At 49.3% G+C, this 27,136-nt stretch overlaps 1 long non-coding RNA gene across 1 annotated transcript; it reads left to right on the top strand.

Annotated features, from left to right (window-relative positions):
- The first annotated feature begins 15,646 nt into the window (after positions 1–15,646).
- LOC128140244 (uncharacterized) lies at positions 15,647–26,350 on the top strand. Its single transcript, XR_008234664.1, has 3 exons — positions 15,647–15,775; positions 22,933–23,004; positions 26,298–26,350. It is a non-coding gene; the product is annotated as an uncharacterized LOC128140244 (long non-coding RNA).
- Positions 26,351–27,136: the final 786 nt, after the last annotated feature.

Raw genomic sequence — 27,136 nt, 5'->3', positions numbered from 1 at the left:
ACCCGCATCTTCAGAGACTCGTTGCTGCGAGCACCAGGCTGCATAGATGCTTTAGAGGATTTGCCCTGGCTCATCACAGCCCCTCCTCAAACCATGAGGAGCCCACGTGGAGCCAGTGGGACTAAGGACCAGAAAAAAGCTCTGCTGAACATATATGAGAGCTGGCACAGGGACACTACTGTCCCTTCCCAGCCCTCCAGGGCCTTTCTGAGGACAACAAGCCACCACAGACGCATCTCTGCACTGCAGCTCTCCCCGCTTGGAGGAACACCCGCTTGGGATGTGTTTGGCCCCATGTGAACTCCCTCCTCCCCCTGCCAACTGCAAATGTGTCACTGAGGGACATGGCCAGAGCCAACCCCGGTGAGCAGTTGGGTGCTTTTTATTGCAAAATCAATGAAAATGAGGCAGTTTGCACATGAAACTGTCTCAAAAAAATATTTTGACAAGGATGAAGTTATTCACATTTTTTGCATCACCAAATCTAAAGGATTTTATTTTAAATTTAAAAAAAGTTTCAGTTGATTCCTTTCCCTCTCTCTCCCCCTTTGATTTAAAAGCTGTGTTAGCAAATGCCACAATGCAGCAGCAGTGCTGTAAGCTCCCAAACAGCCTCCTCATTAACCTCACAGCACAGGCAGGCAAATGAATACTAGAGGACTCCTTTAAATTGCTCTCTGCTTTTCCCTTCGCCTCCCACTCTCTGCTCCCCAGGACGCAGCTTCCCCTGGGTCTGCTGAGCAAACACAGCCCATCTCCTCTTCCACAAATATTGCACTCCTGTATGCGGCAGGGATAAACCCTCCAGGCTTGGGCTGCACCCTTTCAGCTGCCTCTGGGTTCACAGGGGCTGAGGACCATCCCAGCTCCTTCCCCAGGTCAGGGCCGGTGGTCCGTGCCACAGCAGAGCTTTGCCTGGCCTGGGTTACCCAAGCACATTGGCAGTCCCCTGGGTCTGTGTCCCTGCCCACCTAAAACATTGTTCCTTCACCAGTATTTGCCAGCTGCAGGATGGAACAAGTATGCCCATCTCCAACCATGGCTTCACCCTTAACCTTGCCAGGTGAGAACACCAGCAGGTCACCCACGGTGCAAAATTGGTCCTGGTCAGGTACAAGCACAGGGAGATTACCCAGCGAGCTGGGTGCTACATGCCAGGGCTGTGCCAGCTGTGGGAAGATGGGTAATCGCCAATGAACTGTACAGCTGGAACAGCCCTGACAAACACTATCAGATCTTGCATCAAGCCAGCTGATACAGTCTACTTGTCAGAATGTTTTAAGCCCATTCGGACATGCAGCAGGAGCTCATGCTGCACCAAGGCTCTGCAGCAAGGGGGTCATGACGGCAGCGATCCAGTATCCAGGACCAGGCATTCACTGCATCAGCAAACTAAGCTCATGGTTCTCCTCTCATCCAGCTCCTGATGTTGAAGTTGGACAAATCCGCATCATGGTACGAAGCAAAAAGCAGCAGCACATTTTAACTGTGCTTGTTGATAAACAGTAGCAACAGCCCCAGCCAGCCAAAGAGAATTTTTAAGGCAGGGACTGGCTTTAGACAGGATTAACAGTACATATTCTGGAGATGAGGTACTGGCGTAATAGGAAGTGATAGAGACAAGATCAGCAGTGCTTTCCTCTTAACAGCAGTGATTCATCCAAGAAAGTTAACTAAGTAAAGTTTTTCTGGAAAACAGAACAAGGTTTGTCCCTGCAATTATAAAAAAAAAAAAAAAGTCTTCATTCAACAAAAGTCGTTCCTAAATTTTCCAGCGAGCATCAGCAGTTTCCTTGGCCCCTCTTCCCAGGAAAACCTTTAGAAATGTTGAGGAGGAAGAAAGGGATGACAGGAGAAGGCTGTTCAAGAATGCCTGCAAGTTAGTAAACAAAAATCAGTGTGGAGTGCTGTTCCCTGACAAAAATTTGATCGTCTGATTTTCTAAGGATTCCACACTACTTATTTGCTTTACTGATTTTTAAGAAATTTGTGCATATTTCCATTTGAGTATATTTCCAGGCAGCTGTAGTGTTAGTTTTACACACCCTCTCCCTGAGCCAGGCCTAAACTTCCCCCCCCTTCTGACATGGCAATTGCTCTTGGGGAGATGCAGGCAAGGCACAGCTTCCCCTCCCATCCCCATGGCCAACGCTGGGCAAAGGACCGGTAGCACATTTATGGCTCTGAGGGCCATAGCTGACCTGGAGCAGGTATTGCCTGGAAGGGTCTCAGGGCTGGAAGCTCCAAAGCTCAGGTCAGCAGTACAAGAACCAGGCACAGAGGCACAACTCATCCAGGTCCTCGTGAAACAAGGACAACCCTTGGCTCCTGCAACACCAGCCCTCCAGTGGAGGCAAACTTTTAAAAGTGCTTGTTTTCTTTGCTGCACCCTAAAAAGAAAAAAATAATTTGATGTGTATTTCCTGAAGCTTTTAAAATGCTTGCTCCCTGCTGTGCTCTGCCAAGTGCTGCCTGAGCCCTGACACCGTTTGGAGGAACAGGACAGATTGCGGAGTTAAGAGTCACCACTATCAACTCACAACCAACACGGGCTTCCCATTCCAAGGGCAGGAAACAGCAGGTGCTGAACACAAAAGCAGACCTTTAAATCAAACTCTAAAACCTGACAGGCTGCATCCTGGTTCCTGAGGGGAACACTGAGGAATTAAGTTCCCCCCCTCTGAGCCTGGACAGAAGGCGAATACCCCACGCCAGCTGATAAGGCACTTCTCAGCCTGGTGGCTTTCTCCTTGCCTCTCTGTGCTGCTCCGCAAAGGAGCTGGACGTATTTGTAACTGGAGGGTCCCCACAGCTCCACGTGCTGCCAACACCTCATGCTTCCTGACTGTGGGAGCCCACCTGGGCTGCTGACATGGCTCTGAGGCCCCTGGGGACAGCTCTGTCCCAAGGGGCTGCTGAGGAGGACAGATGCCCAAATGCTCCCCAAGTTACACCAGCAGCCCCACGGAGGTGGGAACGGGAAAGCAAGGAGTCAAGGCTGGAGGTGGAAATGCTCTTGAGGAAAGGATCAGGCTTCCCATGGTGGGTCTGATTCATTGCATCTGCTCCAGCTCTCCGTATGACTGGTGTAAACCTAGCTTGGTCTGGGTTTCTAGAAGGAAAGCCAGAATTTTCTCCTCACCCATCCTTTTCAGTGCCTGCACACCCACCATTTGCCACCGATACACTACCCACTGAAACATCACCCATTGGGCTGGCTCCCTCTGCTTTTAGAGTGCCCAGGGACCACAGGGCCATGGGCACAGCGAACACTCGCCACACCTTCTGCTGCCCACGTTCCTCCACTTACCCTTTCCCTATGGCTTTTTGGGCTGAGGACTATCCTGCCCTGCCCGGCACCCCCAATACTAGACATTAGCAGAAAACAAAAAATAATTTCCTTCCATCACTGGCAGACACCTATCATAGGCCTTGGTTTGTGAAGGGAGAGAAATGTGTTTTCAGGGGCTTTTTATGCCTTTGTGAGCTTCGACCCCTAAAAGAAAAGGGGGATTCAAGCACTGTATTTTCACAATCCACAGTAAAATGCTACATACCTACAAAGCTGAACCTGAGATTATAAAGTAAGACTAAGTTGAAATTTAGTACTTTTGCTTTAGTTTAAGAGGTTGCATTTTCAGTGGAACCTTAATTACTTCTTCCAGCTGTAGGTCTTAAATAAGCCTGTCAAAAGCTCACGGGTTGGGTTGGAGTGGAAATTTCTGTGTAGCCAAATTTGGAGCAGATTAAATTAAAGAAAAATAAACCACAGAAGAAAAACAAAATGACATCATGTACTGAACTGGAATTAATTTTGCTTTCTTGCCAGCCTTCTGGAAGTAGTCACCAAGTCCCACACGCCCTGTGCCCAAGGTGCTGGGCAGAAGGAGAAGAGAGCTGCTACAGTGTTAATACAGGGAAGACCATCTACCAAAAGTTGAAGAAAACCTAGAATAACTAAAGTCAAACTTCATTAGGTAACTCCTCAGTACAGCTGCATTTTATCATCTCCCAAGGTCAGTTTTCCTGTGAGAGAATGTCAAAGTCAGCAATTCACATTTTTTTATTGATGTGCCACCTTGCAGCAGGTTCCACATAAATTTAAACGGGTGCAGTTTCCAACCAGGTGGGCAGCTCTTGTGGTGTGTCACCTCCCCCACAGGGAGCCCTTCACGCTGGCTGTGGCCACCCCGGGAGCTGGCTTGGGGCAAAACCAGGGCCAGCCTGGGCTCGAGAATTTTTTGGCCACCCAGAGCCATGGAGCGGGGTAGGGTCCCATGGGCCCCCCCAGCACCACTCACGCTGTGCTACAGCCTTCTCTGGGACAGCAGTGAGACCAGCATGGACAGCCCACAGCAGGCAGCAGGGGCTTTGATGGGACAGCAAGAGTGCCAAAGCCAAGAGTCACTGCTGGAGCATTAGCATCTACCGCCACAGCACAACCCTCTGAAATTTGGATGGAGAGGTGGCCTTAAACCCCAAAACCATATTTGGAGCAGACAAAGACTCCCCCAGGTCATCTTCCTCGCTTTTTCCCCTACATTGAAAGGATGTGTTGCTCAGCCACCATAGCAGTTGGGACATGAAGCATTTGGGACAGCATTTGGCCCTGGAAGAAGAGGACCCTCTGCAGAGGAAGGGGCACAGGAGGGAGCACCTGCAGTGGAGGCAGGGAGGCTCTGCCCCTGGGAGGGATCAGCTTGCAGCCAACAAGCCATATTTGAAGGTGTATGCACTTTATAGCCAAACCACACAGCTGCTGGCCAGCTGCCACAGCCGCTTACCAACTCTGCCCTCGCTGTTGGCAAAGCCCAGGGCTTTTCTTTGATGAAGGCACCCCATCACCCTCACCTCTCCGCCCAGCCAGCCCTGTGCACCCCCCAGTCCTCTACCCCACGGTTGGGCTGGTCACCTGGCAGGAGCATCCCCCTGCCTCCAGCCCCCTCCAGACTCATTCCTGCAGGTTTTGTTGTGCCTGATCATACGTAACGAAGCACAAATCATCAGCTATCTCCACACCCTTCAAAAGCAAAAAGCAAAGAAAAAAAACCACCTAAAACACCACCACAACAAACTCAGTTTTTACAGCCTTCCAGGCCCCCAGCAGAAGCCACACTATCATCACATGCGTTCTCAGAACGGAGTGGTGTGATGTTATAACAAACCTTACCCACCTAGACCAGGGAAGGAAGCCGACCCTCTCTTTTATATTCAATATATTGAGTAAAATACAATCCCCCAGACCTGATGAAAACAAAGTGCCCCCTGCACCCACCTCCCCCCCACCCCGGGGGAGGACAAGAGAACAGACAACTCGTGACAGGCGCTGTCACCTCCCGCCGCACTGGATGGTGCTCAAAGCACAGAGCAATCTTCTTTGACATCTCCAGGGAAGAGAAAGATGTGTCCGGAGCAGGCTCCTGTACTTGCAGCAGGAACACGTGCTTGTGCGTGTCATCCATCCCCCCACCCACGCATTTTCTTTGCCATTTCAGAAGTGCTCAGTGTTACTTCGGGCTTTCCCCCCCTGCTTTTCGGTGACATTCATTGACTGTCAAGTTCTTTCCCGTCTCTGCACCAGCCTGCAAGCCTCGCACCGTGCGGGTTCGCAGAGAGACGGGAGGTGCTCTCACCCCAGTGCTGGGGTCCCACTCAGGGATGGGCTGAGCCCTTTTTTTGCTCAGCCCCACGCCACGCCAGGGCCCACGGTCGCCCACCACCATCGCATCCCTACGTGCACGTTGTGCCATTTCCCCGCCGGCTCGCTCCCTTTCCCACGCCAGATCACATTGCCCTCTAGTGGAGCTGAATTTGTAAAAAGCCATCAGCCTGCAGTGACAATGACTGGGGAAATTAAGAGGAAAAAAAAAAAAAAAGGAAATCCAAACCCAGCAGAGCAGCTCCCAGCCAAGCTCCTCCCACGCGTGAGGAGCGGCTCTGTGAAGACAACGAGATCCAACAGGCAGCAACCCCAGCGCACCCAACGCTGAGCCGTGGGGGGTACCAAAGCCCCTCCAAGCGCAGGGACCCGCTGGCCACATAATAAGAAACACCAGCGCCAAGCACCCACCCCTCCATGCCGCTCGGTCCCGTGAAAAGCAAAACAGGCTTTACAGAGCCGATGAGCGCAGTTTACAGTCGTCCCAAAAGACAAGGCCAGGGCTTCTTACACACCATCTGGTTCCCCTTTGCACCCAGGGCTGAAGCCTGAGTTATCCACAGGCTGCTGCGTTTTGTACGAACAAGCAGCAAGAGATGCCTTCAAGACACGTGCTCCTCTCGGGAGGGAGGAATTTAAGTGAGCAGTTACCAACCTCTAAAATGCAGATGCTTTTGAGAGGGAAACATTCCAACTATTCAACCAACTGAGGTGGCAGGTTAGGAACGAAGCAATCCCTGCGAGCTGCTGCGGCCTGCCAGCAGGCTAATTGCATCCCTCCTGCACTGGCATCCGATGAGAAAAGTGAGATCAAATATCCCCACTTACAACAAGTTTTCAAAGCATCTTGCAGGACCTGTGAACTATCAGGACAGCAGCCTGTCACTTCTGAAGGGAGGGCAGCACAGCTGGGAGCTGCTGGCCTTGCCAGTGACAAACGGGACACCCTACACCCCAATGCCAGGGCCAAGCCCTTAAGCTGCAGTTCAGTCCCAAGACACAGGCACCCCCCAAAGCTCAGGGGAGGCTGAAGCAGCCCCTTTTCCCAGCAGCGGTTTCAGGGTGAATCCCTACCAGGTCCCACAGCGCAGAGCCATTGGAGAAGCTTCAACAGTAGCCACAGAAAACCAAGAAGCATCGCCAACTGCTACAAAAGCTGCCCACCTTCCCAAGGAGCTGATTTTCTTTGGCAACCTAGCTCCAAATCCAGTAAGGGACAGTCAGTGCAAGACCTGGTATGCTCATTGCAATAACTCTGACTGCTTTGGCACAGCAGGTCAGGCCAACGTCAAGACAGCTCTTCCACTGCACCGGCACAAGCCAGACTCTTGCTGGGTCTTGGTGGAAAACCAGCACATATGAGAGGAGAATTGGGCTTTCCTGTCACTCCTCCACCTAAAAATAGTTAAAGTTAAAAGCAACATGGCTATTTTTGCCTTACAGGTCAGCACAGACCAGCCTCACCCTGAGCTCCCTAGCAGGTTTCACCTACCCCAGGATGCCACCAGCCACACCAGAAGCTTGGGGCCACGCTGGGTCGGGGCATTGTCCACCTTAGCCTTATTCAGATGGTCCCAACCAGAGTACTTTGGGCCTTTTGCAGGCCTCCCCTTAGGTGCTGTTCAGCAACCTCTTTTTAAAGTTTCTGTTGCTTTGTGGTTTGTGGGGCTGGATGGCTGCCACCGCATGACTGCACCACACAGTCATCCAGTGTGAGCGTTTGCTGAGGGGAAGCTTACCCGGGCTCAGATGCTGACTAGAGCCTCCCAGGGCTGACATCCCCTCAGGCACTCACACTCACACACACACACACACACACACCCCCTGTAAGGGCATCCCCCACGCTCTTCTTGGGGTGGCTCTGGGCATCACCAACCACTGGGCAGGGCAGGTTTGTGGGTTGAAGCATGTGGATCCTCATGTCACCTGGTCAGCGGCACCTGGTCAGAATACAGGGCAGATTGCTGCACCCCAGCAGGACACAGAGGCAGGGACCCACATGCAGAGGGGAGCAAAACTCTTCTCCCTCTCTTGATCCACCTCAACCGGGAAGGTTCACACCCTCCCAGTTAGTCGACATCCCTCCATGCGGGAGTTTCAGGTGTCCCTATGCCACCAACATTCAATGAGGGTTGGGCATTTGGTGTCCATATCTGCCTTTGGGGTTTTGTTTCTCCTTCTGTGCTCCTTACAACCATGGCTCAGGTGTGAAGGCCATGCAGGTGAGGTCCTGCCACCAGAAGTGCACCCTGCTCTCGCAGGACATGCCCAGAGCAGCACCAAAACCATCCAAGACTGGGCAGAAAAGGAAGGGAAAAGGAGGTCAGTGCACAGGAGGTGATCCTTCCTCCAAGCCTGGGTCAGTGGATAACAGCCCAGCTGTCCCTGCCGAAAGAAGAACTGTGGAGGCAAACAGCACTCGGTTTTCCCCAATATTTCTGCTCATGTTGCTCTGCCAACAATCAGCATTTCCATAATTTCTCCTGAGTACCTGTGCACGCCTGCATGGTTCACAAGGCTAAACAATCTTTGCTCGGCCAACACATAGGTGCAGGAATATGTTATAAATAAGCCATCTATATTATGTCTTGTTGACCTAATCCATCTTTTTATATCAAAGGGGAGCAGATGCTGTGCAGGGCACTGGACTGAAGTGCACAATCCCCTTCTGCTAGGCAGCGGGATGTAGCTGATCACTACCTTAGGAGAACATAGACTGTTGGACTCTACAGCACATTTCACATGCCTCTCAGACACGGGCCCATTAGTCAGATCCTTCTCTTTCCCACTCTTTTTCCAGTTTTACTGCTATCCCTTTCTCACTCATCCACCCAGGTCCTCCCAGTCATCAGCCAACAAACACCCACCTGGCAATGGCTCATTTCAAGCATCTCCCCGCTTCTGACAGCTCCCTTGCTGTGTTGGGAACTGAATGTCAGTCCTTTGGCTGGCCCAGGACAACTCTTCCTTTTTGGGAACAGCATCGCACCTCATTGCCAAGGACTGAGGGAAAAGCAGCAGCATTTGACCCTCTGGTTCCTCATTCACTATTGCTCCTTGACGGACACCGTGCCCCTCTGGGGACAGCCACACAGACGGCAGGTCCATCGCAGGCACCCAATGGTCCATACTGCTGGATCAGCACATCCGCTCCTGCTGAGCGAGGAGGGGAGCAGGGAGGGAGGCAGAGCCCCTTCTACTCCCCCAGGAAAGTCCATCCATGGGAGAAACAGCACCAACCTCTCCCCAGCAGCACCCCTCCTCCTCCCCCAGCCCTCTCCCCCCAACTCCTTCACCCACCCAGCCCAAAGCCGCTGTGCTCTGCTTGTTCCTCCACTGCCCAGGGCAGAGCACATTGAAAAATTAGTATATTTTCCAACACATGCTAATAATACAGAATAAATAATCCCTGATCTGCTCAGCCATTCCACTAGTGCCAAATGGGGACAGCATTTACCTTCAAATGTCCTGAGACACAGCATCCCAAGCACAAGATTTTTAAAAGGCCTGAATAGACAGAATTCAGCAGATTTATCCTATTTGGGACATTGAATCTAAATTTGGAATCAAGCAGTTGCCTTCCTGTTAGCCCTTAGCCATCCGCTTTCCCAGAAGTAGCTGCCTGTGTTTCCAATACGTTTGGCAACTTTTCTGTCTCTCGCTCACGTCATGACAACTTCCATCAGCTACTGTAATAAGGTCTTCAAATAAAAGGAAAATGCTATAGAAAGGTAGGGTCTCCTTCGATACAGGTTACAGAGGGCATAATCATCTTTTACCAACCTCACAGATTGAGAGGAGAAGTGGTTTTGGTTACAAGTGCATTTTCAATGAAAAAATGCACGTTCAATGAAAAAGTTTCAAACAATTTTTTCATTATTACTAATGACAAATTCCATATGCGTTCAACTAGTGCCAAGTTAGGTCTTGTAAACCATTGATAGAGCCTTATTTCATCTGATCATTAGTTACAAAATTAGTTCTTTGGGAATACCATCTCCTTGGAGAATCAGACAAGTTGAAAAAATTTCCCCTCTGGGGAATTGCTGGTTTAATATTCAGATTCAATTATCTTCTAAATTTCTGGTCTGATTCTCTGGTACAGTTTAAATATATAGTTGAAGACATTTAGTAGAATATACTTTATCTTCAAGCTGAAATTTATATTTTGTTTGGGAGCTTGAAGGCTGAACTGCTAGAAGTAGAAACGTATTTTCTTTCCCACCGCGCTCTGAGCCTGTTCCCCCTGTCTGGGGCATATCACACACAGCACCATTACACGTAAGGCTAATTTTGCAATGCACAGGTGCTTTGTAGCACCACTCCCCTTGTGAGCACAGCTGCTCAAATGCAAAGGTCTGTGACCCAGAGCCCCACATTACAAGTGCCCTCACGTACAGCCTGTTTCCCAGCCAGGATGAAGCAACTCAGCGATGGCCATCCAGCTCAAAGGGCAGAAATCCACGTCAGAGGAGTCCCTGATGCAATCAGCACCAGGAGCGAAGGGTGGTAGGAACAGAACAAAATGCTTTTTTACACCTAAAAGCAGGCTGGACATGGGAGTGAGGTGTACAACACCGGTGGTTGCTGGGGGAGAGGTAACCTCACCCACCGGTGCCAGGGTACTTGCCAGTGCCCTGATGAGAGGGAGAATTCCAGTCCCTAGGGCTTTTAATCAGGCATTTAAAATAATAAATCTTATTACACTAAGCATATTACTGTAAAGCCTTCAGCTGTTAGTGTTCAGCCGCTGTTGGAAGGGCTGGACCCAGCCACAAATCAGCCTGAAAGCAAAACATCCAAAGTGGCAAGACGAAACTTCCAAGAGAAATAATTACTTTGGCCAGGGAGACTCAGAGCCCACACAGCAACCATTGCTCCCGCATCCATCACCAGCACCATGGAAGCACTGACTAGTTATCATAGGGAACCTTTGGGAGATGTCCCCTGAGGCCAGCTGCCAGCAGATGTGCCTTCCTCCAGCCTCACGCTGCAGACTACCCCTACCGCCCCGGGACCCACCTGCTCCCTGGGTCCCAGCTCTGAATAATTTAGATGGGCAAGTTTTCCCATACCAGGGAGCAGCCCACACTGAACTCACCATTGTTAAGGCATGCAGAGCTCTCCAACCCTTGAACATTGCACAGGCTTTGCTTCTCCATCCTCCAAAACACACACGAGCCTCGTTAGCCCCAGCCCAGCTCTTACACCCTCCAGGGAGGTGGAAGCCCACCTTCATCTTCCGAGGCAGAGGAAGGCTCCCTGTAGGCACCGCTCAGCCCCTGGTAGAAAGCTTGACAAAACAAGCTTCTCCCCAGCCCAAATCCCAGGACTGCCACACCACTACTGAACACACCAGCAAAGAGCAATGCCCCAAGGCAACACCTCCTCTCCAGGATTCCCAAACTAGACCTCCCAGCTTCTAGGTGCCCTCTACAGCCAGCACGAATAGCTAAGAGCAATCACCTGAAGGCCAATCTGTAGGAGCTGTAGGTTGTTGAGGGTTTTTTTTCTGTCTAAATTAAAGCTTTAACCACCCACCTGGGGAAGGGTTTAGCAATCCAGGTGGTTTCTGTGGGTATCTGGGTATTGATGGTGTACAAGGGGTCAGAGGCAAGTGAGCTTCACTGGGTCTGGGTCTGTGTCTGGGTCTGGGTCTGTGCCCACCCAGCATCCTGCAGAACCAGGCAGAAACTATGCTGGGTTGCACTCACATCAGCTATTTTTGTGTCACGTTTTTTTTTCAAGAGGTTTTAATGTTGGTCAGCTCCTTGTGTGCTACTTCTTTAAAAGGGACCTTATCTTCAATACCCTATTTTTGATATTATCAGCTGTGATTCCAGCACTTAAAGATAACACCAGGCTCAAATTATCTGATGTAAAAATCATCAGTGATCTTAAAAACAATGCATTTGAAAGTGTCTTTTAATTTCTTCATTTCCTAAGCCTTTCTAGGGCAAAATTATAAGCTAGAAGTTGAGAGCCGGAATAGAATTTAAAATAAAATAAAAGCTAAGGTTTGACTCTAATACCAGGAATGAGGACGTGGGGCTCTAAAAGGATTCTTGAATATTTGAAACCAGAACAGTATTACAAGAACCAGCTGTGCTAAAACTATTCATCACACTGGTTTTTTGGAAATCTATATTTGCAAAGTATTGTGTGTGATTTGAGCACCCAATGGGAATTGAACAAGAAAAAATCAACCCTGAAGATTGGGTTTATTGAACGTAAATAACTGAAAACAGGGTGTCTGCTGAGTCATTCAGTTAGTGCCAGACTGTCATCGTTGTCACTTACTTGATTTCCTTCTCTGTTCATACATCTCTGTTTCACAAGGGATGGAGAAGACAGCATGCATGGAGGGGTCCGTGGAAGCTGTTAGTCATCAGCGCACTCAGATCTGCGACTGAAAGCTGCAGAAACACCGCTGACTTCAAGCAAGGGCTCAACGTAAGACACCGCTGGCTCCTTGAGCTGCTGATGGGTAGGAAACGGGCAGGTAAAATGAGATCTGTGTCACAGAAAAAAAACAGATCTGATTTCACAACACTGCACACAGGATGCCTTTGTCCAACCTGTCCTAAGGAGTGGGCCGGGAAGGCGGGGGGATTTCCCCAGTGGCAAAGGATTCCCAGAAAAGTTCTCTCAACACACGCATGCCTTTCTCCCACCTCGGGGAAGGGATGGCGCCTGGACCAAGGCAGGCAGAAGCAGGCAAGGGCGGACAGGGCCCCTGAGCCCACTGCTCTCCCCCGGAGCGGCCGCCCTCCAGCCCTGCTGCGGCGGTGGCAGAGGAGGCTGTGCATGGACTGCCCGCCTTGGGATCTCTCCTGACCAGCCTTTCCCAGGCCGTTTGGGACAGCAACATCAACAAAAACAGTTGAAGGCCCATTATGTATGAGTCATGCACCTGTGACAGTCTTTGCACGTGGGGACTAAATATTAGGAAACACCATCTCCCACTGTTCCCCATGTACCAGTAGCCTCCAAACCAGTGTCACCCAGTTCAGCACAGTGCACATTCTGCCCTGCAACTTGCACTGGTTCTTTAAGGGAGTTTCTTGGCCCCTAAAAGCAGAGCCCAGCCATGCAGTAATCTCACCGATAGCTTGTTTCATACGGCCTCGGTCCTGCTGGGGAAAACCGGTGCTAGAATAGGAAGTCTGACGTTTGACAGCCCCGAGGCTTGCAGCCCAGGTTTGAGGTACATCTTCTCGTTTCTGAGACACTCTCTGAAACATTATCCATGGTTCCTTAATATGACCGGCTCTGAGCAGCCTCCAGAGCACAAAACTATTTTATTAGAAAGTCCTCAGCTATTCAGGACAAACTAGGAAATCAAATGGGGTGAAATACAACAACTCCAATGAATGTGGCACTCCGCTGTGTTATCCCTTTTGGAAAGCCTGAACTAAATCCAGCAGTGAGAAAAATCTTGATTTCACTCCTGATTTAACATTTTAAAGACTAACACGGGATTACACTACACAAACATGCTGTTACCAAATTAGTTGACTTCGGACCCTCTCCAGCTCAATAAGTGGTTGGATTGCTACAGCCACATTTTGCTCTTCACTGCAGTAGACTTTTGGGTGACTCCACGTGAGGCCGGGTGGCTGCTGCACTTTGCAGCAGAAAAGCATAATTTCACCCTCCTGTTTCTTCATTTCTGGGGCCAAAACTGCTCTTCTCTCCCCTTCTGTGCTCAGGCACAGAGATCTAGACAGAGACATTTCACCACCACTGGTGAAGACCATCTCCAGACAGGACTCTGGTTCTAACACACCAGGGGAGACAAGACCTTCGCTTTCCAGTTTCCTTCTCCACTTTCTTTACATTGTTTCTCTTCTTGCCATTCCTTTCTCCAGGAAGTCCCCCCAGCAACAAGACCAAATTAATACTTGAAAAGAGTGTCACACTAGACTGCAAATGCTGCTGCTCTTTGTCCTAAAATAATTCTCACGTGAGTGACTAGAATACGGACTCCCTAAATTGTGATTTGTTTTACTTTAGCCCAAATGTGGGCCTTAAAATTATTAAGACTTTTAAAAGCAGCTGGAGAGTGCCCAGAAGTGCCATTTTCTTCTGGACCTCGGCAGGGCATGGTTGTGTCCTCTGTCGCTCCCCGGGGGTGGCTGTCCTGCCCTGAGCAGCGGGGATGGAGTCAAAGCCCTGAGAAGTCTTTTTCGATGCGGTTGCTCTCTTTGATCCCAGGAGGAGCTGCATTTGTAACAGATAGTGGCTCAGGGTGATATTTGAAGCTGGCAGATCCCAGCTGAGCTGGCAGGGAGGTGGCAGCTGGCCCTTGGTGATTTTCATGTTACCAGAGGATGGAGAGTCAGTGCTGGGCACAGGGACATGGTCCCACCAGCTGTGGAGGGACCGGGGCAGCTCTTGTCTCAGCAGATCTAATTTGTCATCTGCAAATATCTTCCTGCTAGACATTACGCTGTATTTGGTCTTACACACACATGTGCACGCGTGTTCCCATCAGTGGGGTCGCTGATGTCCTTCCTATGTTGCCACTAGGTTGAACACTTTAATTTAATCACCCAACAGCTACAAGACACTACAAAGTGACCCTTGAGGGAAGTGGAAATGCCGATCTCCAGTCTGGGGGGACCCTACCACCATACCCATGTACCCCAAAACCAGCAGCTCAGGTAGTCCAGAGCCCAAAGAGACTTCTGGGGTCAGAGACAGGACTACGTGACAAAGCCCAGATCCCAAATCACCCAAGAAACTGGCAGCAACCAGATCAAATCCAACATTTGCACTGAGCATCTTGGCAGGCCTGTGTACAGCGTGACAAAATCTCAACTCCAAAAGTACTAAATCTGGAGGAATTTTAAATCCAGAAACGAAACACTTCTTATACTACAATCAGCCAGTATATAGAGTGTGTGTTCATGGGTGGGAGTTTACGTGTTTGCATCCCATGCACACACATTTGTATGCACTCATTAACTACTTTAATTTTTAACAGAAGTTAAAATCTAAGTTAGATCACAAGAGAAGAGACTTGCTCATATTAGTCACATTTTTCATAGGCAAAATCACAGCTCAGGCTGGCACCATGATCTGCTTTTGCTCAGCTCTTTTTCCACAAACAGCATTTTGGGGCACAAACGACCCAGGGTAGTGAAGCTGCAGAGAGCCAGCCCATGCCAGGGGCAAATTCCAGGCCTGGCCTAAATGGGTGTTAATTCACATTCAAATCAGTTGAAGTTATGCCAGCCTGCTCCAGGACTGGCCTAGCTCCTGCAACTTTTCTCCTGAGCTTTGTTCCCAGCCTGTCACTGTAATGAGCATATGCACCCAGAATTTTGGCATAGAAGTGAGGCGAGGAGGGCTCCGGCCACGCTGATCAATCACAAAACTTTACATTGGACAGAACTGAAATCAGTCACCAATTTATCAACTGCCAGCCTGATGAGGCCTGTGATGATCAGGAGCATTTGGGGATACATATTTATGTTCCCAGTAATGAAAACACAGGGAGTTATTAATAGACAAATCTAAAAGCATCCTTGAGGCTGTGTGAGGTCTCATCATCTGGCAACACGTTGCTATACCCACTGCCGGGAACGTAATCATGTAGGTTGCCATCATGCACCCGCCATCATCAGCAGCAGCACGAGCTCAGCCCTGCTTTGGGGCCAGCTCAGTCTCCACCAAAGGGGCAGCAACATTTTAACCCCTTTCAAAGGCACTTCCTTGCAAAGGGAATGGGTCCAGAGCCTGGGCACAGCCAGGACAAGGCTGGATTTTCTGCTTACCAGCTCAGCTGTTTCCACCTTCCCTTGGGAGACAGGCTCCCTTTTCCTCTGTTCCCAGACAGACAGAGGCAAAGCCTAGAGCCACCCTCTGGTTTAATGACAAAGGTATACGTGGGAGCAGGAGGGCACTAGTGAAGGATGCTCCTGTCCTGGGGGCAATGATGAAGGAGGATCCAGAACTTAACCTTGCTCTTCTTACCTTGGAATAGGACCTGACCGGGGCTGCGGAATGGCTGGACCAGTCTCAACTTCATGCCTAAACCTTGTCAGCATGTGAACCAGGAGCCTGGGAAGCACTTCTCACCACCTGCATCCAGCAGGGCCAGAGGATCAGGTAGGACTTGGCCACACAGGGCAGGTTTTCAACACACTATGCATCATTATTCAGCACAAGGAACAGAAATGCAATGTGCTTGTCCATTTGTTTTTATGTCCACTCCTCTATTCCCTGCTCCCCCACCCTGAGTTTCCCTTGAAACTGCAGGCACAAAAAACTTTGCTTTCCGGCTCCAAGATAGCTGTTATGTAAATAGACGAGGCAGTACAAGAGGATACCGTCCTTTTCCAGTAACCTCTCTCAGGTCTCTGCTGTTGCTCTGTAAATGTGGAGGTGTTGGCAGAGAGCAGGCTGGGGTACGCGCTGCTAGAAGGTGAAAGGCTGGAGAGGAAGGTGGTGTAGTCAGCTGATTCCTGGTTTGAGTGCTCGGTTCCCAGGTATGGCAGGGTGCTGAACACCTAGGGGGAAAATATTCTTATTATTTAAAGCCAAATATATGTAAAAAATGAACAGTTTCACCTTTTTGTTTTCTTAGAAACTTGTACGTTTTCTAGGCATAACTTCCTTGAATATTTTAAAATTTCATATTTCATATCTGCTCTGTTCTCATTCTTCAGTGTGGTTGTCTGGCACCCCATTGTAAAGCTCTATTTCTAGGTCATTCTACTATAAGGCTGTTTCAAACAGCTTAAAATTAGTTACAGATTTGTAAATGATCACATATTTATGTAAGGAGAAGGATTTTTTAAAAAATATACATTTAATAAGACACTCAGAATACAAACTAGCTATGTTTGGGGATTTTGTTCATTTTTACGGTGTTTCTACCCATTTATTTTATGGGGTCTGGGGAGTGGAGGCTAAAATTGAGACCTTGTAAGAGATTATAAAATAAAAGAACAGACATGTTTTTCATGGCCATTTGAATAGCTAGGTTGAAGAAAAAAAAACAGCAATGCTTTTTATTCACATCTTAGCCAATGGTTTTCAGCCAGAGGTAGAAATAAAACCACACACAGAGCCCTAAGACTGAGCAGTACTTGCTCAGCATCATTTTTTCTCAGTGCTGGACACAGGCATGGAGACCTGTCTTTTCTCCTCCTGGGCTTTTCTCCGGAGCGCCCCACCAACGCAGCACTCCACCGACGTGAGAGCATCTACTTTAACTGCAGCCTGAGGAGTGGAGGGCTGTCACTATCCCCACCTTCAGGACTGGGGCACACAAAGGAGAGGCTTCGAACAGCCATTAGTTGCAGGGGCCCAAGCAGAAAGCCCCAAGACCTGAGTCATCGGGGTGCATGGCACCGTGACTCTCTCTGTATGTTTAAAGCATCGCTCCTACTAATGTCTGTCGAAGCTGCGGGCACCTGGCGCTTCTGTAAATCAGATTTTCAGGTCTTCAGCAGGCATCCAGAGAGTGAAGAAAACACATTTATGGGCCACCCACAGTCAAACACCGTGGAGGTCCAGACACAGATTTGCACAAACCAGGTCTCCATGACCAGGATGGACTGAGTATCCAGCGAGCCAAAAGCTCAAACTCCTTCTGTGTGGTTGATTACACAGCTCACATGCACCACTTCTGGCCCCTGGTTTTACAGCAAACATCTTGAAAGGAGAGGAAACAGCTGGTGAATAATTCATTGTGTACCCTCCCAGTTGTACTGCAGCCTCTCTGCTGGTTTGCAGGCAGGATTATCTGTACCACCATGAGCCATTCCCCCAACGCTGCTGGAAACAAAGGCTCCCTTTTTGTGGCTGTTTATCCGAAGGACATAGAGAGGGATGCGCGAGGAGGTGGGGAAATAGTGGTGGTCAGAGATCCCACCCAGCAAGGTCCGTCCTCAGGGAGCGGAGGTCCATCCAGGCAAGGAGGGCTTGGCACTCGCACCCACATCCCAGGTTTCTCTGCCAGCTCTGTTCCCCTCACCACAAAGTCTTCTCCCAACTTATAATTACCCATCCTCCCGTATCAGAAAGACTACTTCTGAACTTGGTAATGAAACGGAAGTTGAGGAATTATGAAAATTAAAGAATTGAGCAAGTGAATGAGCACGGTGGGGGAAGAAGGCTCCAGGAACATTTTGGAGGCTAAAGAGCAGGGCTGGGCACTGCAGGATGTAATGGAGACAGGGACAGACCCCCGGCAGGAGCTGGGGCTGTCCCAAAAAGTTGAGCAGAAGTATGCTGCCTCTTCGAAAAGTCATACCGCCCAGGTACGTACCAGCACCCTCTATCTGGAGTTTGGTGGCACAGAGCAGCCCTGGGAGATATGGCAACAGGGGCACTAGCTCTAGGGAATGCTTTTTGGGGAAACACCCCAAGCAGGGACGAGCCATTCCCCAGGACAGGACTGCCAGCTGGGGGTTACCACACTGCTCGTCTTGTGCTGAGGACCCCAGCCATTATCTCACTTCCAGCTCATCCCAAACTGGTAGAAAGTTACTATACTTGCTGCACCTTGCAGCCCATAACTCACAGATCTGTTAGTCAGTGACACCCTACTATATTTTTTTGCCATCACTTGCAGTGCTTTAGGTGTTGCCCGAGTCTGGCTTGGGGAATGTCTCTCCAACATGTCTTTAGATGTAATTAAAAAAAGATTCTTTTATCAGCTGGCTGCCCCAATTAGCCTGCAGCATGGATGGAGACCCAGGAGAGGTTTTGCAAGTGGTTTTTACGGAATTGCAGTAAAAACCTGTTTCCTCTGACATCCAAGAAGTTTCCTGCAGGAGCGAGCCAGGCGCAGCCACGATGCCACGTGGAGGGTCGCAGGCTCCATCTCCAGGCATGGCTGCTTTGGGCAGCGGGCGAGGGGAGGTGGGCACACAGCCTCACAGTGCTCCCCCCAGCGTGACCCTGTTCCCCCCACAAAAGGCCAGGGGAACAGCCCATTTCCAGGCCCCCACTGCCAGTCAACGCTGCTTTGTGAGCTGCACAGATGCAGTGGGAAGGAGAATATTGGTCAAATCCTGACAGACCTTATGCTAATTCACCAAAGAGCATTTTAGACCATACACGGACACTTAATCGAGTGGGAGAGACAGCAGCAAACACGACATTTAATTATGGGAAAGAAAAACGAAGTCTTTTACCCTGCATTTGGCGTTCTCCCAACACACAGAGTTAATTGTTAGGAGGGTGTATTAGAAGGCAATGAAGGAGAAGATTGAAAACCCTGATTATGCAAAGGTCCTGAAAATGCTGAATTTATTGAATTTCACATGAGAAAACACAGGCTGTGCCATGCTGAGGGCTGTGCCAGCAGCCAGCTAAGAGCTCAAGGGGTCTGTATGTGCATGCTAGAGGGGGACAAAGTGCCCCAACCGCTTTATGAGCCCCTGCCAACTGCTGGCCAAGCCCCACTGCATCCCTAAAATGGGACCGGTCAATAGACTGGGGTAGATGCCTCTGAAGCATGGGCAGACCTTGGTGTAGGTGATGCACAGGTGGGCAGACCTCAGCGCAGATGAGGTACAAGGCCGGCACGATCTTCAGGAGCTCAATTTTCCTTTGGAAAAGGACCTAACCAGGTAAAGCTGGAAAGGACATTTTAGCTGTGACCTCTGTGTAATACATTCAGCTGCATTTGCCTAAATTTGGCAAGAGTGTGCAGCAACAGCAAGCCCCAACTGCTTTGGGAAGTGCTGGCACAGATGCCTATGAGAGAACAAGAGCCGTGGGGCTGGACCATTCGAAGGTCTGTCGATCCCAGGTTTCCCCAGAGGAGGGGGTACTACAAGAACAGAGAATCAACAAAAGTGTTGCCCCAAAAAACCCCCACTGCCTCCAACAGTTTGATTCTTAGGCAATTCAAACGGCTGCAGTGTAGCCTTAGTGTCCCTCAGCACGTTTCCCCACGAATTTTCTCAGCTGTCCCTTGAACCACACAAACTTTTAGCCCCTTTTTTGTTCATGCCTGGTCATGGGTGAGGGGCAAAACTACATCTGGAGCTGATCTGTGGATCTAGTCATTATACCATGATCCTTGGCCTAACGTATCTCCCAGGGAAACTCCCAGTTGGGTCCCACAAAGAAGAACAGTGCCAATAATTGCCGATTCCTTCATGCCATTGACAACACCATCCACTTTTACTGAGGTCGGTAGAATTGACTCTGGATTTTAGAGGAGCAAGCTGCTTTTTTTTCTACTTCCCTTTTTTTTTTTAACATGAAAATCGACACCAATAAATGAGATCCAGCTCGTGTTATACCTGCAGTAGCTTTACATGTACTGCAGGGGGTAACCTTTGGCTGCTGATCCACTCGCTGCTGCGGCAAGGCAGGTTAGAAGAAGCACCACAGGTCCGCTTCGGTCCGGTGGCAGGAGCCCTGGTGATTTGTTCCGTGGTCCCAGTTTAATGACAACAAGCTTCTGGTTTTCCTAGTGTTAAGCAGCTTAGGAAAAAGAGCCCTAAAAATAAAAATAAAATCATTTAAAGAAAAAAAGACAGAAAGAATCTGACATTTGGGGTAAGGTAGCTAAAATTATTATTTTGCTTCTCTTGGATCGCATGGTTTTTGTGCCTGACCAATGTCACTGGAGATACCCAAATTGAACACTGGAATCTGCCTCATGGACACAGAGCCAGGCCCTTGCTGCAGAGGGGGAAGTCCAGCAGAAAATGTTATTTTCTAGCTCCTACCGAAGTACAGTAAATCGGAGGGAACCTAAAAGGCTTATGTAGCAGAACAACACACTCTTCACACCAGCAGTCAAGTAGGTGTCCCACTTGAGAGACCACCTGGCACACACTGAGCTTTGAAGTGAACCCCAGCCCCTTCAGTGGGAGTTAAGCTAAATGCTGAGCCAGGTCCCAAGCTGCTGCTCTGGGCAGCCTTCAGAGGCCACGCATCCCTCAGGGCTGGCCTGAGGATGCAGCACACACCTCCCGGGATGAGGAGCTAAGGCAGGACAGCGTGACACCGAGCATCTATTCATTGATGGAGATCTCAGAGTGAAACTCAGCTGAGCTGAGGAAAACAAAAATCAACAGCGAGTCCGTCCCCAGCAGCCAAACGCACTTTGGTTTTGGCTTAGGTTTATCAAGAGTCTGACCTGGCTAGCGCTCGGCAGCAAGCACTAGCCAGGCCATGTTGACGGAGCTCTGCTGCCCGTCCCGGGCTCCTGTGCCAGCCCAGGACCCGTGGGCAGAGTGGGGCCGGCGGCCGTGGGACCTGCCGAGAGGTGAGACCCGGGGGCTCCGGCTCAGCCCCACAGCTCTCAGCTCTGCCTGCCTCAGGCTTGCAGCCTCCGCCGCTCGTGAGACAGCATTTAGGTCAATAATTAAGTTGGGCTCTTTTTTAATGAGTCAAGAATAAATCTCTTAACTAAAGTGGCCAATACGCTGTTAAAAATTTGATTTAAATATTTCCCACTGTTTTTTGAATTCTTGGCGCTCTCTGGGATTTTTTTGGTGAAGCAATTTTCCCCTTTAAGCCCTACAAACATTTTCTTCCGAGGGGCTCTTCGAGGAAGGGGCTGGCTGATCATTTGCAAGAGTGCTGTTCCCCGGGGCCACTTCCAGCACTGCTCGGTAATGCTCCAGGAGAGCTGGCAATAACTCACCCCCAAGCTGTGCGTGCCCTCAGTCACATCGGATTTTTCAAGAAGCGTGTCAGCATGGAACCGCGCGCCAGGCGCCCGATGCCCTGCCCAGGTTAGCAGGAGGAATGCGTGAGCCCACACCTACGGGCAGGTCACACAAGTAGAAATGAAGGTTAGAAAAGTGCTGAAGCCAGAGAGCAGTTAAACATGGGTGAGCAGATTCCTCCTTTGCAAGGATTGATTTGAATTGTTTGCCTTTAGTTTGCAGCAACAACCATGCCTCAGATCCCCGTTGCCCTACCAATGCAAGTGTCCTCAGAGAAACCCAGGGAGACCTCTGGATGTAAGGAAGGAGGAAAGGTCTCAAGACAGCATGGGGTCATCAGCAGAAAAGCAGTGAGACAAACCCAGGCCTCACTGCAAAAAAAAGGGGAAGAATAAATTTAAAAAAAAATATGAAAAGATAAAAATAAAAGATTTTTTTCTTAAATTGTTAAAAAAAAAAAATTAAAAGAACTCAGAACAAAGGCAACTCATCTACAACACTTTTAAAGTGGAAGTCTAACTGAAGATTGAAAGACCAGCTCACACAAGAAGCACATTTTCCTGTTCCCAGTAGAACAAGCAGAGGGTGGTTTCAACTCCTCAGTGGCTGAGCTGTTGCACAATAAAACTCACTGATGAATGAACTACTTTAAAAGCAACAGAGCTTTGTCCTCTTGGTGGCTCAGCTTCTCCAGTGTCTCTGAAATGTTTGTTTCTAAGTGGGAAATGACTAACAGGCCTTCGCAAAAACGAAAGCAGTTGAGGCTCCAGCTTTGGGAAGTTACCCACGGCGTCAGGCAGACAGAGCTGGGGAAGCCCCGTAAGAGCAGGGGCTGGTAGGCAGCAGAGCAGAGTGGATGCAGCTCCATCCTCCCACTGCAGGTGACCTGAGTTCAGCTCCTGGCATCTGGTTCAGCCCACCAGAGCCCGGACAGCAAGCCTGAATGTCACATCTCGCTGCTCTGAACTTGCCTCACATCTCCCCACACTACCATCCTTACACTCCTCCTAAAAAAATCCAGTCCTCAGACACACTTAGTCTTTGAGAGCACAAACCAAGCATCAGAGAACCAGTCTCATCTTCCCGAGGTGACAAAAAGCTGCAAGTAGCAGCATCAGGAAGGCTTGCCTTGCCTTTACATCTCCCTAGGCTGTCAACTCTGAAACCTAGTGATGGTTCTAAAACAGCAGCCATCCCTGGCTTGCTTCCAGGGCCCACTGCAGCCAGCTACCAGCTGCAGCAGGCTTGTGCCACCATCCCACATTCCTTCCATGAAGCCCCAGCCCCTCGGAGGGAGCATCCAGCTTGCTCAAATGCTTGCCATGGCATAGTCACTGCAGCATGCTGGAGACTGAAAACCTGGAAGCTCATCTCTGATGTAGGACAAATTACAACCCACACAGCACAACCTTGTCTTACTCACCAAGAACAGCCCAGACATGGGGAACAACAAGCCAGCACCCTCGGGGAGCTCACGGATGCCAGCAGCAACTTAAGAAAAGCTGCTTTTATTCCATACAAGCAAGCAAAGAGCTTGAACTCTTATCAGGCACTTATCACCACGACAACAGGGAAAGGTGCCTGAACCCTTGCCAAAATGTTTTTCTTTCTGCTTCACAGAACACATGAATTGCAAGAGCAGCCTGTCTGCAGGAGTACTTGTGCCTCAAAGACAGCAGCAAGATTTCCAAGGTAAACTGATGTGAAATTTCATGTTTCTTGTGGTCTAAACCCAATCACAGGTATAAGGGATCTCAAATGCTGACACCATTTTAAAAAACCCAACCCAACAGCATTACTTCCCCCAAGCATAGCCATTACTCCAAGGTCTACATCCCTTTACCACACTACAGTGATGTATTAGCCCAGACCCACTTTCCTCAGTAGTTTAAGCTGAAACACCTGGCTGCAAATTGGGACACAGGCAATTCTTACTCCGTCATCCCTGGTTCAGGGGCAGAAGAGTGGGGCTAAAGGCTGGCAGCAACAAAGCAGAGATGTGAAGAGGGGAGCCTGAGTATTTTGTCTGTCTCCTGCAACACTTCTTAGCATGAGCTATAAAGCTCTGGAATGTTTCATTATTCACACTTCCAGCCCCTGGAGCTGTAGCTCACCATGCATAGACCATTCCTCCTGCTTGTGTTACCTGCCTTCCTACTGGATTTAGTAAGAATTCCCATTTTATTGAAGTGAAATTCCCACCCGCATTGTCAGGCGCTCCAGGAAATGCTGCCGTACCCAGCTCCGGGTAAGCTGCCAAACAGCAGCACTCCCAAGAGCCCATCAAACAACCCTTGACTGCGACGGACCACGTTGGCGTGTGCGGGGTACGCAGACGGGCTGCGTGGCCGGCATGGGCACCGGCCCTGCCCAGCCTCCATGGCATGCCATGCTCCGCGGCCTCAGCAGCACTGGGAAAACGTCTGAAGGAGCCCCAGGCCTTCTCCAAGTGTGCTTCACACCTTTCTGCAATAAAAAAAGTGTGTGTGCTCCAAACATGCTCTTCATGTCAACAGCGGCTGCTGCTCCAGCCCCACTGAGGGCAGCCCCACTGCCAAGAGGGAAGGTGACAGTGAGCCCATCCCTGTGCCGGTATCTGAGCAGGGCTACAGGAGAGATCCAGGGAGCAGAGCCAAAGGGAAGCAGACTGCCAGGGCCCCTGCACGGCTCAGGGAGCAAGCCGACCTTTCTGCCATGCTTAGCAGCTGGGCTCGGGTGTTTCTCAGCCTCACTATTTATACCAGCCTCACTATTTATACCTGGCTTGTTTTTGTCATGCATCTCATCTCCCCGTTACTTTACATGACCTTTATAATTTCTGTTTTCTGGGCTGGAGGCATCACAAAATACTGGCAACACCTTGGAAACATCAGCCCTCCCATTCTCCTAAATTGCATGTGCAGGAGCAGAGGGAAATCCTGGCAAGGGGAGCTGCACCCTAATCCCTCAGCCACTTAATAAGCCATGAAGAGACATACTAATGGACAAATCTGATCAGGTAGTCACAATAATTTCAATGCAAAAGCAATGCTTCCAAATGGAGAATTGCATAAAATTATGATAGTGCCGAATCTGGCAGGTAAAAAGCATTGCCACCCTGATTTTAGGCACCTTTATATGCACAAAATTATCTTACTGCCTCTACATAGGGGATAGCTACTGTTTTAGAAAAAGAAAAAGCAAACTGAAAAATTCTACCGCGAACTCGCTGTGGTCTAACCTCCTGATTGTACTTGTACTTGAAAATTTCATTAGAAAATAATTACAGAGAAACCAGAAATATTACAGAGGCCTCATCACCAGACCTGGGAGGTTTTCTTGGCAGCAGAGCAGCTTTAGGCAGCACTGGAAGACTTCTGACTATTTTTTACAAAGCGAAAGAGAAAGACAGACTCTTTCTAAACACCACTTTGCAGCAAAAAGGTTTTTGCCTGATAATCCAATCTTTTTCAGAAAAAAACCCAGGTTTCCTATTGGGATGTATGCGACAGATGAACAGCTGCCTACTGAGGCTGCAGTTGCCATTGGAGTTAACTGCTGTAACGCAGCCGCTTCCCACCAAAGGAAGCTCATGACAGAGCTGCCCTCTTTCCTCATCCCTGTTTGTTATTTCAACAGACCCAGCAGCAGCCAAGAGCGGAGAGAACGAACAAATGGGAATAAAAATAAGTCCTCAAAGACATGCAAAGCATTAGCCAATTTTTTTTTTTTTAATCTTTCTGCTTGGCCTTATATCTATCGTGTTTGACGATTCAAACGGCAGAGGGATTTATTTCAGCAAAACCAGATCAAATACAACCCTTGGGTAAGCATTATACTATATGCACCTCCTTCTAAAGAAAAGTGAAGTGGCTGCTTTGCTTTGTCTTAGCTAGGAGGAGTTTGTCCTGCAATGAGCTATGAGGTCAGAACAGTTCCGCTCTGAACAGCGGGGTGTGAACAGCCACACACGCCACCAAAATTAAATATACACTAATCACAGGTGAACTCAAATTGTTTAGGCCCGATGGTTGAATAGGTCATTTCTGAGTTGCAGAGGCCGGCTCACGTCCCAGCTATAAATGCCATGAGGGGGAAAAACAGGATGGTTAGGGTAATGCTCCCTGCTGCAACCTGAGCATCTCCACGGTGATGCTGCTGCAGCAGGAAGATGTCTCTCTGCCTTGCTCCGAAGAGGCCCTGTCCCCCCAAACCTCATCTAGAGAAGAGGATCTACACAGCCCTGACAAGTACAGCCTGCTCCAGAAACCAAGAGCCTGTGAACGTACGGCTCACACTATGTACCTACGCATCCCTCAGCTTTATGCAGAGCCATCTCGGCATCCCCAGGAGCATTCCCGGGAATTAGGGTGCTGCTGCACCAGCAGTCCTGGAGCCCTAAAGCCCAGAGAGCCACAGGTTTAGCACATTATAAATAGAGGATCCTGCTTGGTTTGGAACTGGCAAATAGCGAGCGGCAAGTTCTGCTTCCACAAATAGCCGGGGGAGCTGGTAAGGCCAGGCTCATGTCAGCTGGCCTGAGAAGTGCTGGGCTTAAAACGACACCGCTGGGGAGCAAGGAGGTGCCCCCCGCCCTGGCCAGAAACTGGAGTGGACAAGCCTAGGTGCGGATCATCAGTGCAGTCAGGCTCTGCTTTAGCAATGCCTTTATCCTACTTATCTGCAGGAAAATGGGTCTTTCATCCTACATATTCCTCGAGTCTTTTAAGTCCGCAAACTTTAATAATCACAGATACATCTTTATAGACAAGCAGGTGCTTTTGTAATGATTTTAGGCTCATTCACAATATACAATACAAAAAGCAGACAACTCATTGGTTCATCACCTATTCTTAGAGAGCCAGAGGCAACCAATTCACACTGAATTAAATCAGGTGCCTGCTCAGAGCAATTCCCAACAGGGAAGGCATCCCATTCTCTAATTGTAAAACACTGCATCATTTTTCTAACCTTTGAATATTATTGATTTATCTTTTTTCTTTCAGGTATGGAGACAGAAATGCCAAGCGTGATGTCAGCAGGCAGCAGTACATGGCACAATTGCTCTTTCCAAAAGCGGAGCACTGAATGCCAACCAAAGCACCGGCTAGATATTGCATGATAAGAGACAAGCTACGCTGTGCATATCTGGGGCAAGGGATGCGAGGGTTTGACCCCTCAAGCCCCTGAGGTTTGCTCTGCCAAGGCCAGGTTGCTATATCATTATGATAAGGGTAATCCTGTTAGGCAAACACATCAAACAAATAGTCATTCCCAATTGCAGATCTTGTCTAGGCAAATCTAACCCCGGGTTAAAAATGTGCTGAGTGCGCAGTCCTGTGGCACAGCACGCTAGGAGCTGAGTGAGGGATACGTGGGGTCTTCTGTGCCCCAGGACACCGGTGCAGGCACTCTCTGAGGCTCAGGCTAATGCCCGGGAGCGTCTAAAAATTGCAACAGAGTAAGTTCCTTCTCTTTCCCCTTCACTTCTTGTGCAGAAGAGGACAGATGACTCTTATGTCAGGCTGTTTTGCTTCTATATTTATGTCCTGCCTTAGGCTCACAATGTTCAGCTCAGATGCAATCCAGTCTGGTCATATTAATACATCTGGGAAAATATTTTTAACAACCAACATCAAGCTGAAGGCCAAAATCATCCACAGGCGCCAGGATCTCTCTGACCCCTCTCATCCGCTTGCTTACGAAACAGAAAGGCTCACCCAAAGGTACTTTTTTGTCTTTTAAGGGACAAGTACACTTTTCGGCTTCCCCCTGTAACATACTAGATCAAATTTAATCCCTGCTGCAGCTCTGGGAGTTTCCCTAGGTTTCCAAAAGGCTGAAC

Source organism: Harpia harpyja, chromosome 3 (assembly GCF_026419915.1).
Source record: "Harpia harpyja isolate bHarHar1 chromosome 3, bHarHar1 primary haplotype, whole genome shotgun sequence".
Lineage (NCBI taxonomy): Eukaryota > Metazoa > Chordata > Aves > Accipitriformes > Accipitridae > Harpia > Harpia harpyja.
This window is presented reverse-complemented; position numbering and strand designations above follow the sequence as displayed.